The sequence below is a fragment of the Sinocyclocheilus grahami genome, unplaced genomic scaffold, assembly GCF_001515645.1.
Source record: "Sinocyclocheilus grahami isolate Dianchi unplaced genomic scaffold, SAMN03320097.WGS_v1.1 scaffold129.1, whole genome shotgun sequence".
Lineage (NCBI taxonomy): Eukaryota > Metazoa > Chordata > Actinopteri > Cypriniformes > Cyprinidae > Sinocyclocheilus > Sinocyclocheilus grahami.
The window spans coordinates 1,165,841-1,176,227 of NW_015505308.1; the positions used below are offsets into that span (position 1 = coordinate 1,165,841).

At 36.4% G+C, this 10,387-nt stretch overlaps 1 protein-coding gene across 20 annotated transcripts in view; it reads right to left on the reverse strand.

Moving 5' to 3' along the window:
* LOC107590532 (pleckstrin homology domain-containing family A member 5-like) overlaps positions 1-10,387 on the reverse strand; it is a 176,310-nt gene that overhangs the window by 99,315 nt on the left and 66,608 nt on the right. The window contains exon 1 of one of the 20 annotated variants that reach the window (XM_016279325.1): positions 6,332-6,536. The exons of 18 other annotated variants lie outside the window; for them this stretch is intronic. The gene's annotated coding sequence lies outside the window, so the exon portion shown is untranslated. Of the gene's footprint in view, positions 1-985; positions 1,007-6,331; positions 6,537-10,387 lie in introns of those variants that run through there. One more of the 20 variants, XM_016279329.1, reaches the window with a different exon arrangement.

The window sequence follows — 10,387 nt, forward strand, 5'->3', positions numbered from 1 at the left end:
AGATTGGTGAAGAGCGCCTCGCCAGAGCCGCTGATAGCATGCCTCTACTAGTTGCGAGATGAAAGGCGCCGAGATGGAACAGCCTCAAAAAATGGGAACAAGACTTAGATCAGGCCTGTGGAACAGATTACGACATATCCGACTACCTGTGATGTGCAATGTGCACCGAGTGACACTGATACCCAACGGCATGAAAAAGAGGTGCAAAACCAATGCATGTTGTTTGTCAAGCGTGCATCAATCACGGCTTAAAAGGAGATGTGAATTATTGATGCATCACATTGATCCCGTCGCATTACCGAATCTGTCAGCACGACACCAATTACTGTCTCAAGAGCCGAGATGCTGCAAAAAGAAACATGTATCTTGATGTCGGCCTGGTTTGAGTGGTGATGTAGCATTTATGGATGAAGAAATAGAACGTGATGCAACCATTTTCTCCCTCGATGAATCTTGCACCACCAGGCAATAAAAGCCGGTTCACAGCAATAAGCGATTATATAAAGGCCATTTAGATTTGTATCAGTGCACATTTCATGAGGCTTGGCATTGTAATATCCTCACAGCTGAAAAAATGATCCACAGCGCCATGATATTAATAACACGGTCGGCCAATATCAGCAATTACGTCTTGATGGACGAGTGTGTTATTGTAGGAGGTGACTGGGACCGATGTGCCGGCAGAACCTGAAATCAAAAAGACCCAAAGTGTGGAACGTTTCCCTTTACGTTATGTAAATCCTTCTAGACAAGCAACATCTCCCTCAACGGCTCAATTAACGGGTATGATTTTAAACGATGTTTCTGCAAAGATGCCGCTGTTCGATGTCTTTGTTGTTGGCGAGGGAAGCACTGTTCTCCCTCAAGCTCTGGGGAAATATCTGAACTCTGCGTGAGTTTCGTCTCTGCGCTTTTATCGCTGATAAAAGGGAAAAAAACAAAGCAAGAAATCAGCAGAGAATTGCGATGCGAGCGCTGTGCTCACCTTGCCTGGCTGTCGACCTCTCTCTCCCACACTCTACGTCCCACTGAGGCTTTCAGGCAGTCTGACAGGGGTGCGAATGGCTACATACCACCCCTAATGCGCTAAAACCCTCTGACAGAGTGGAGAATATGGATGGAGTAAGCTGAGAAATGAAAGACAGAGAAGGGAGCTTTGAAATGCCCACGTTAGGCTAAGTCTGGTGTCCCTCCGGATCACGGCAGGGAGGCCAGTGGATGTTTCAGGATATTTAAAGACAGTTTAAAGACATGCATGCTTAAAAGAAAAGCACCTGGGAGTTCAAATTCATGAAAACATTTTCGTTCTCATTTGCATGATGGGACCAGGGCTGTTTTTAAACTCCAATTCAACAGCTGAATTTAAAATGATAGAACGGTAGAACGATAAACAGAATGAACAGACAGACAGACAGACAGACAGATAGATAGATAGATATATCTGTAATCACGAGTGCTGCAGTGGAACGGAGTGTGGATCTGCTGACAGTCAAACTCCAAATTTGCATGATGGGACCAGGGCTGTTTTTAAACTCCAATTCAACAGCTGAATTTAAAATGATAGAACGGTAGAACGATAAACAGAATGAACAGACAGACAGACAGACAGATAGATAGATAGATAGATAGATAGATAGATCTGTAATCACGAGTGCTGCAGTGGAACGGAGTGTGGATCTGCTGACAGTCAAACTCCAGCACATTTCACATGAATTCTCTCTGAGATGCTGCGAGGGCGCACTTCACGCATGAGACAACAGCCACTGAGCACAATAAAGTTTTCGCAAAAGCAAACGCACCATTTCAGCATTTCAGAGAAAACACTGCTCAAATCACTCTGACTTAGAGTTGAGAAAATATTGGCTTCCTGTGGCTCAGTCTCCATGCCACATTTCTGCCCATAATTCGTGGTACAGCCATTATTCTTCCACACAAGCAGCTCCTCAACTCACCATCCAAGTGTGACTTACTTAAATATATTTTGTTTTAGGTTAGAGGACAAAAAGAACAATTTCTAAAGCAACTACTCCTCAAGAGTCTGAGAAGAAACAAGAAAAATACAAATAATTTACGTTTTTGTTTTTGACGTGATATATCATAAACCTTTTCAACCCGTCTGAATTAAACACGAAAATGGCAGTTGATAACAATAGCGCTAAACTGTGCGGAGAAGTTCAACACGGTTAAACATTTTTAAAATGTAAATAAAATTTTTAATTTAAAAAGTAAAAAGGTAAATAAACATACAATAGAAAACTGAAAAGAACTAAACTAAAAATATCAACAATTTAAAATGCTTCATAAAATTGAATTTCTTTAAATTAGAATTTTCAATGAATTTCCCATTCAATTGGAAAGCAAACAGGAAGTAGTATTAAGATCAACTGAAATTCAAAGAAATTCATTTAACTACAATAATAATAATAATACATAAAAAATATTAAAAATTAAACTGTCAATTTGAACTGAGGAAGTAAACAGGATGTTAAATTAAAAATGAAATTGCAATATTTTGCAAGAGTTGCAATTGCAAAATGAAGTGTAATTTTTGAAAAGATAAAGCTAGTTTTGTCAAGGCAAATGTTGAATGTTCACTGATGTTTTTTTTTTTTATAAAAATGAAAAATAAATAAAGCAACAAAAACTAATAAAAAAATAAATTAAAAAGAAAGATAAAATTACAAGTGAAAAACTGTAATAACCCTGGTGCACATGGGTCACTCCACCATGTTTTTGCTCACATTTAGGGTTTGGGACAGGCATCATTATCCCTCTGGAACAATCTCCTCTTCTACTTTTAGGTTTTAAATATCAGAATAATGGACAAAATATTGGGTTCATGCTGTGCTCGGCCAAGCCTTCAGTCCCCAGTTTGATGCAGGCGTCATTATTCCTCCTCAAACTTCCCTACTCACCACAAAATCAGAGTTTTCAAGAATAACAGTCCTTATATATCTGGCCTGATTTCCATCGAACTTTTCTAACTCCAGAGCAAACAGCAGTTTAGTGTGAGCCTCCAGAGAGACAGAATGAGCTCAGCATCTCCGGCACACCTGCACCGATCTGACAAGGCGTCTCATTAGCCGCTTCTGCCGCCGTCTCCACACAGCGGCACGCGTTAATCACTTTACAAAGCAGTGGGCTGCAATTTAACGTGGAGCAGGACGACTGCCGCTGACTAACACACAGCTTGTTTTTCCTTCTCAATAGGTGATGTTTTCCTTTGTGCACCAGGTTGCTAGATGATATAATTAGTCAGATTTAGGGAACTAGGCAAAGAGAAGCTGGTGATAAAAACCTAAAAGTCCCTCAGGCTATGTAACGTGCGCTGAATATCTCACTGGATGGGATGGGTAAGATAGGGTGAGATTTCCTCTGGGAGAAGAGAGAAAGACCGACCATCGGACTGTTTTCTGATGTTATATAATGATAAACTGCAAACCTCACGTCTCTGCGACTTTAAGGACGTGTTTAAATGCTTGTATGCGGATGCAGTCCTGCGTGCCAGTGCTTTTCACACGCGCTTTTCCTGTTTTAGTGTGTGTGCTTGTTACTCACACTGAAGTCTTACTGTGAGTCACAGGTGAACAGCATAATGGGTCTCTCTACAGTCAAGAATTAAGGACCCTGAAGGGCTTTACAGACTCACTGAAGGCTGATGCATGCTGGGAAATGATCACAATGAAACACATATATCAGTATGGCAATATATGCAATAGAACACTAGATAATCGTGTACTGCACAGTATAAACAATATATTTTAACAGTATGCGAAACGTATATTATGCATTTTGCATCAATAAACATATTGGACAGTAGTATGCTACACAGCTGTAAATAGGGGTGCTCCGATTGATAGGCTACCGATCACTATCGGCCGATAATCACGTTGGGATGTTTGATCAGCGGTCTCTAAAAAGGCCAATCTCATAAACCGATCTCAAGCTGATGACGCTGCAGTGAGAGATTTGGCACAACATGCAGCGGCACCGTCTCATCAGTCTCTGTCTGGCGCGGGTGAAATAATTATAATGCTGAAGGTTCATATTTCTTCATTAAATAACTTATAAAGTAATTTGAAAACTTTGTGTGAGACGTAATTTCACAAACAACGTGACGCTCTCTCTCCATGCGCACGCTCTCTCATTCTCTCTCAAAATACGCAAATGGCTTCAAATCACCACATTGCGTCTATCTATAAGCGAGCTGCACGCTGCACTTGACACAGGAATTGTCACTTGCACAAAATTCTTGCCAATGTTTAACCATTCAGCGCTCGCGCACTCTCCTCGCAACACACACATGTCAGGTTCACATTACTCCGTTTGCAGTGCGTATGTGGTGTGTATTTTTTCCACGCTCATGTTAACAGATTAATAAAACGTGCACGGTTGCGGTCCAGCAGTGCGTTCCACGAGCGGTGCGTATGCAGCAGTGCAGAGATCGTTTCCGCACCGAGTCTATTGCTGCGCTGCAAGCGCTGAATTAAAGTAACAGCGCATTATTTGCAGTAAATATGAACATGGAATGAAAACGTAGTAATTACACCATAAATGCATATTATTAAAGTCTACTGTGTTTCACAGTCAACAGATATGGCTTTTTGGCTAGGTTTAAAGGAAAAGAGCACTTTTAGATAAAGAAGGCAATAATAGATGGCACTCGTGGAGGTAGGAAAACAAAGTTCTTTATGAACCGCAGGATTGCTTGTAATAAAGATTTCAATGCAAAAGTAAAGGCAGTAGAGCTGACTATTTCTGTCAATGGTAAGTTCGTGATAACGTAAGAAAAGTAGTTTAAATGTTTTGCCACTTGCTTGAGCAACTTAATATATAAATTTAGAAGTAAATGCAAAAGTAAAAAGCATTGAATAATTTATTGCTTAAATTTATTGTTTAAACATGTCTGTGAAAGATTGTATTACTGAACTGTGTAAAAAAAAGAATTTTAAATTAATTCATTTCCATAAATGCCAGCACAATTTTAAAAAGTTTTCACATTTTATTAAACAATAATAATAATAATAATAATAATAATAATAATAATAATAATAATAATAATAATAATAATAATAATAATAATAATAATAATAATAATAATAATAATAATAATAATAATAATAATAATAATAATAATAATAATAATAATAATAATAATAATAATAATAATAATAATAATAATAATAATAATAATAATAATAATAATAATAATAATAATAATAATAATAATAATAATAATAATAATAATAATAATAATAATAATAATAATCACAACAATAATAATAATAATAAATTGAATAGTAATTTATTTGTAAATGAAATAATGGAATTATTCATTTAAATTATTAATTTAAATAAACAAAAAAAAATCATAACTTTTGGCAGCTGGATGGGGAAAAAAGGTATTTATTTATATATATATATATATATATATATATATTTTTTTTTTTTATATATATATATAAAATAATAATAATAATTATTATTATTATTTTCATCATTTTAATTATAATTATAATAATTTTACATAAAATTACTGATTGATTTATTTAAATTAATCATTTAAATTAATAATTTTCATAAGTTTGGCAGCCCAATGAATCCAGAAAAAAGCTGAAAATTGCAGCTGGTATTATTTCCAAGAAAATGTAAGGTAACATTCTAGAGCATTGCATTGTGGGGTATAAGTACCCAGCTCTGTTCTGGCAAACCTGGCATTCTTTGCATAATTTGCATACCGTGTGCAGTATGCACACTACTGTACCTACTGGCAGAACCTTGTAGTATGGTTTAAAGTATGCAAGTATGCTTTCATAACATAGTATGGTAGTATGCAAGTATGCTATTGGGAACACAGTCAGCGCCTCAGTATGCTCATTCCAGGGTTGATGGATCTTTCTCTCTAGACGGTTTCTGCTTGCAGGAGCCGTGTGGAATTTCAAGAGTGCTTCTTAAAAAGTGACAGCAGAAATTCGGAATAAAAAAATCTCCTTTATGCACGTCTATCCTGGTAATCCATAAGCCTGTGAAAGTTCTACATTCCATCAGTCATGAAAGGACGCCCTCCTCAGAGTCTCAGTTATGGATAAAGAGAGACACAGAGGGACATTTTATATCGACAGTGACCAAAAATCATTCTCTTCTTTCCAAAAGCTCAGCCAGGCAAAGACACGGAGCTTTTCGCCATCCAAGTCAAAATACAGCATGCAAAATATGATGCCAACAACATGAAACCCCCCCCAAAAAACTGAAATGACATATATAATTGCGAAATTGATTATGATGAGATACAGGTGAAGACACTCACATTTATATATGCATACACACTTACCGCAGATGAGCACTTCATGATAAATCCAGCAGAGATCGTGTGACTTGCACAACACACTCGTGTGCATGCGTGTGTGTGCGTGTGTGTGCGTGTGTGTGTGTGAGAGAGAGAGAGAGAGAGAGAGAGAGAGAGAGAGTGTATGTATGTCTAAACTGCCTTCACTGGCCCTCATCCATGACAAACCGCCAACAGTTCTGTTCCCTGACGTTTCTCCACAAGCAATGACAGCAGAGAGAGAGAGAGACACAGAGAGAGAGAGAGAGAGAGAGAGAGAGAGAGAGAGAGAGAGAGAGAGAGAGAGATGCTGCTCTCAGACAGCTGCTGCAGCGGCTGATCTCTCTCTCTCTCTCTGGGCTCTAACTGAGCATGCGCAGAACACTAGGTACAATTACACCAGGAACTAGTGTTTCATACACGTGCACCATACAATCATATATGCACGGTTTTTATTCAACATGTGGCAGGTTAACAGAGCAATATATATATATATATATATATCCATCTATATATAGAATAGAATAGAATAGAATAGAATAGAATTCTGAATTTGGTTAGGATGATGACATATAGGTAAAAACACAACATGTTAACTTGTCATTATGATCTAAAATAATAACAAATGATGTAGAAATAAATGCATAATTATTTTAGATCATTTGTTTTGTTTTTATATAGCATAATATAATATAATTAAAAATATATTATAAAAATTATACAAATTTTCAACATTTCTGAATTTGTTTATGATGACAGCAAAGGTAAAAATATAACATTTTCGTATTTTGTCTCCTTTCTTTACTAATATACAAGGATAAAAATAGCTAAATTAATTTTGTAATAGGGACAAGAAATAAATAAATATATGACTTCGTTTACTTCATTTTTTTTCATTTTGGTGGACTAATGACATTTCTTTCGGTGTAGGTAACTTTACTTAAAACCTATTTTCACTCAGAAATTGCTAATAATAACTAATTACAAAGAAACTTCAACAAGACATTTAACTAAACATGATAATTTGAAGTAGAAAGACCAAAATAGAATTTTCTTGTAAAACATACTGCTTTATGTTTTAAACTTCCAATAGCCATTTTTTTATGAAGTTACCAGACAGCCATTTTAATTATTTGCCAAAGCCAAATTTAACTCCTATTCTGTGTTTTATACCCTGTTTCAATGTATACATTCACTTTTTGCAGTGATTGCTGACTCTTAAGACATCTCAGATTGTCAATGGTCAAGATTGAGCATTTAGCAGCCACTGTCGCAGACTGATATGAGCTGAGAACAGCACATGGATTCGTTATTTAAAGCAGCCTGTGTATTTGCATGTGTGAACGTGTATGTGTTTGCGCTCGCGGGTCTGACCTGCCCTGCTCCACTTCTGCTGGTCCCACAGCACTGGCCCTGGGCTCAGTATGGAGCCTGCGAGCTAAAGCTGAACTCTCTGAAACTGGGGCACAGATTAATGACACAACCGGCACAGGCGATGCAACAGAACGAGAGCGAGAATCATGGGTAAGTTCTAGAAGAGCCCTCCAAACACATGTGCATTCATGGCCAGATGTGACATTCAGAGTCGCCGTCAGTCAGCTGAGATGCTGGATTCTTCACTTGCACACATTCAGATGCTAACCGTGAACAAGCGAGCGCCGGAGAGACATTTCTGCGGATGACGAGATCACAACAGCACCTCCTATCTGCTGCTCAATGAGCTGCAAGCCCTCGGGCCTGTGTAATCGAACCCATTAAAGTGTGTGAGACACAGAGAGAGAGAGAGAGAGAGAGAGAGAGAGAGAGAGAGAGAGAGAGAGAGAGAGATGCTGCTCTCAGACAGCTGCTGCAGCGGCTGATCTCTCTCTCTCTCTCTGGGCTCTAACTGAGCATGCGCAGAACACTAGGTACAATTACACCAGGAACTAGTGTTTCATACACGTGCACCATACAATCATATATGCACGGTTTTTATTCAACATGTGGCAGGTTAACAGAGCAATATATATATATATATATATATCCATCTATATATAGAATAGAATAGAATAGAATAGAATAGAATTCTGAATTTGGTTAGGATGATGACATATAGGTAAAAACACAACATGTTAACTTGTCATTATGATCTAAAATAATAACAAATGATGTAGAAATAAATGCATAATTATTTTAGATCATTTGTTTTGTTTTTATATAGCATAATATAATATAATTAAAAATATATTATAAAAATTATACAAATTTTCAACATTTCTGAATTTGTTTATGATGACAGCAAAGGTAAAAATATAACATTTTCGTATTTTGTCTCCTTTCTTTACTAATATACAAGGATAAAAATAGCTAAATTAATTTTGTAATAGGGACAAGAAATAAATAAATATATGACTTCGTTTACTTCATTTTTTTTCATTTTGGTGGACTAATGACATTTCTTTCGGTGTAGGTAACTTTACTTAAAACCTATTTTCACTCAGAAATTGCTAATAATAACTAATTACAAAGAAACTTCAACAAGACATTTAACTAAACATGATAATTTGAAGTAGAAAGACCAAAATAGAATTTTCTTGTAAAACATACTGCTTTATGTTTTAAACTTCCAATAGCCATTTTTTTATGAAGTTACCAGACAGCTATTTTAATTATTTGCCAAAGCCAAATTTAACTCCTATTCTGTGTTTTATACCCTGTTTCAATGTATACATTCACTTTTTGCAGTGATTGCTGACTCTTAAGACATCACAGATTGTCAATGGTCAAGATTGAGCATTTAGCAGCCACTGTCGCAGACTGATATGAGCTGAGAACAGCACATGGATTCGTTATTTAAAGCAGCCTGTGTATTTGCATGTGTGAACGTGTATGTGTTTGCGCTCGCGGGTCTGACCTGCCCTGCTCCACTTCTGCTGGTCCCACAGCACTGGCCCTGGGCTCAGTATGGAGCCTGCGAGCTAAAGCTGAACTCTCTGAAACTGGGGCACAGATTAATGACACAACCGGCACAGGCGATGCAACAGAACGAGAGCGAGAATCATGGGTAAGTTCTAGAAGAGCCCTCCAAACACATGTGCATTCATGGCCAGATGTGACATTCAGAGTCGCCGTCAGTCAGCTGAGATGCTGGATTCTTCACTTGCACACATTCAGATGCTAACCGTGAACAAGCGAGCGCCGGAGAGACATTTCTGCGGATGACGAGATCACAACAGCACCTCCTATCTGCTGCTCAATGAGCTGCAAGCCCTCGGGCCTGTGTAATCGAACCCATTAAAGTGTGTGAGAGATGATGTGTTGGTTGAATATTTTGTTATCTTGTTTAACTTGTTAGTCTATATGGCATGAGGCTGTTGATGCTTGTTTAGGAAGCAGGGTGTTTATGAGAAAGTTAAAGGTAGAAAAAAAAACACACTGGCCGGAAAGCAAAGATAAAAAAAAAACCTCAATAAATTAAATATTATATATATATATATATATATATATATATATATACACACACACACACACACACACACATATATATATATATATATGGACTAACAAGTTAAACAACAACAAACATATATATAGAATAGAAAAAATTATACATAGAAAGATATTCTTACAGACAGACAGACAGAGAGACTATATTTTTATAATTGTTTTTTATAGATAATTTTTTTAAAATAATTTAAATTACATTAACTTTTAAAATGCTTTTTGTTGATTTAAGTTAATTTATCAAAATTGTAATAACATATTAATTTTACATTATGAACAGAAAATAGATGGCTTTGGTTATTATATATTTTACACACACATTAAATATACACACATTATATAGCCTATGTTTTTTAAATGATTACTTACTATATAAAGTAGTTTTTATTATTATAATTACAATTTTTATTATTTAATTTTTCTGTAAAAACATTCCAAATTGCAGTGGATTCAACTTGATATAGTAATATTGCATTTTGCCAATCAACAACAAAGCCATTTTGCCATTATGTGTTGCCATAGAAACAAACTCATTTCTGACTCCGAGAAAGTGAACCGATCACAGTGAAATTTCAGAGC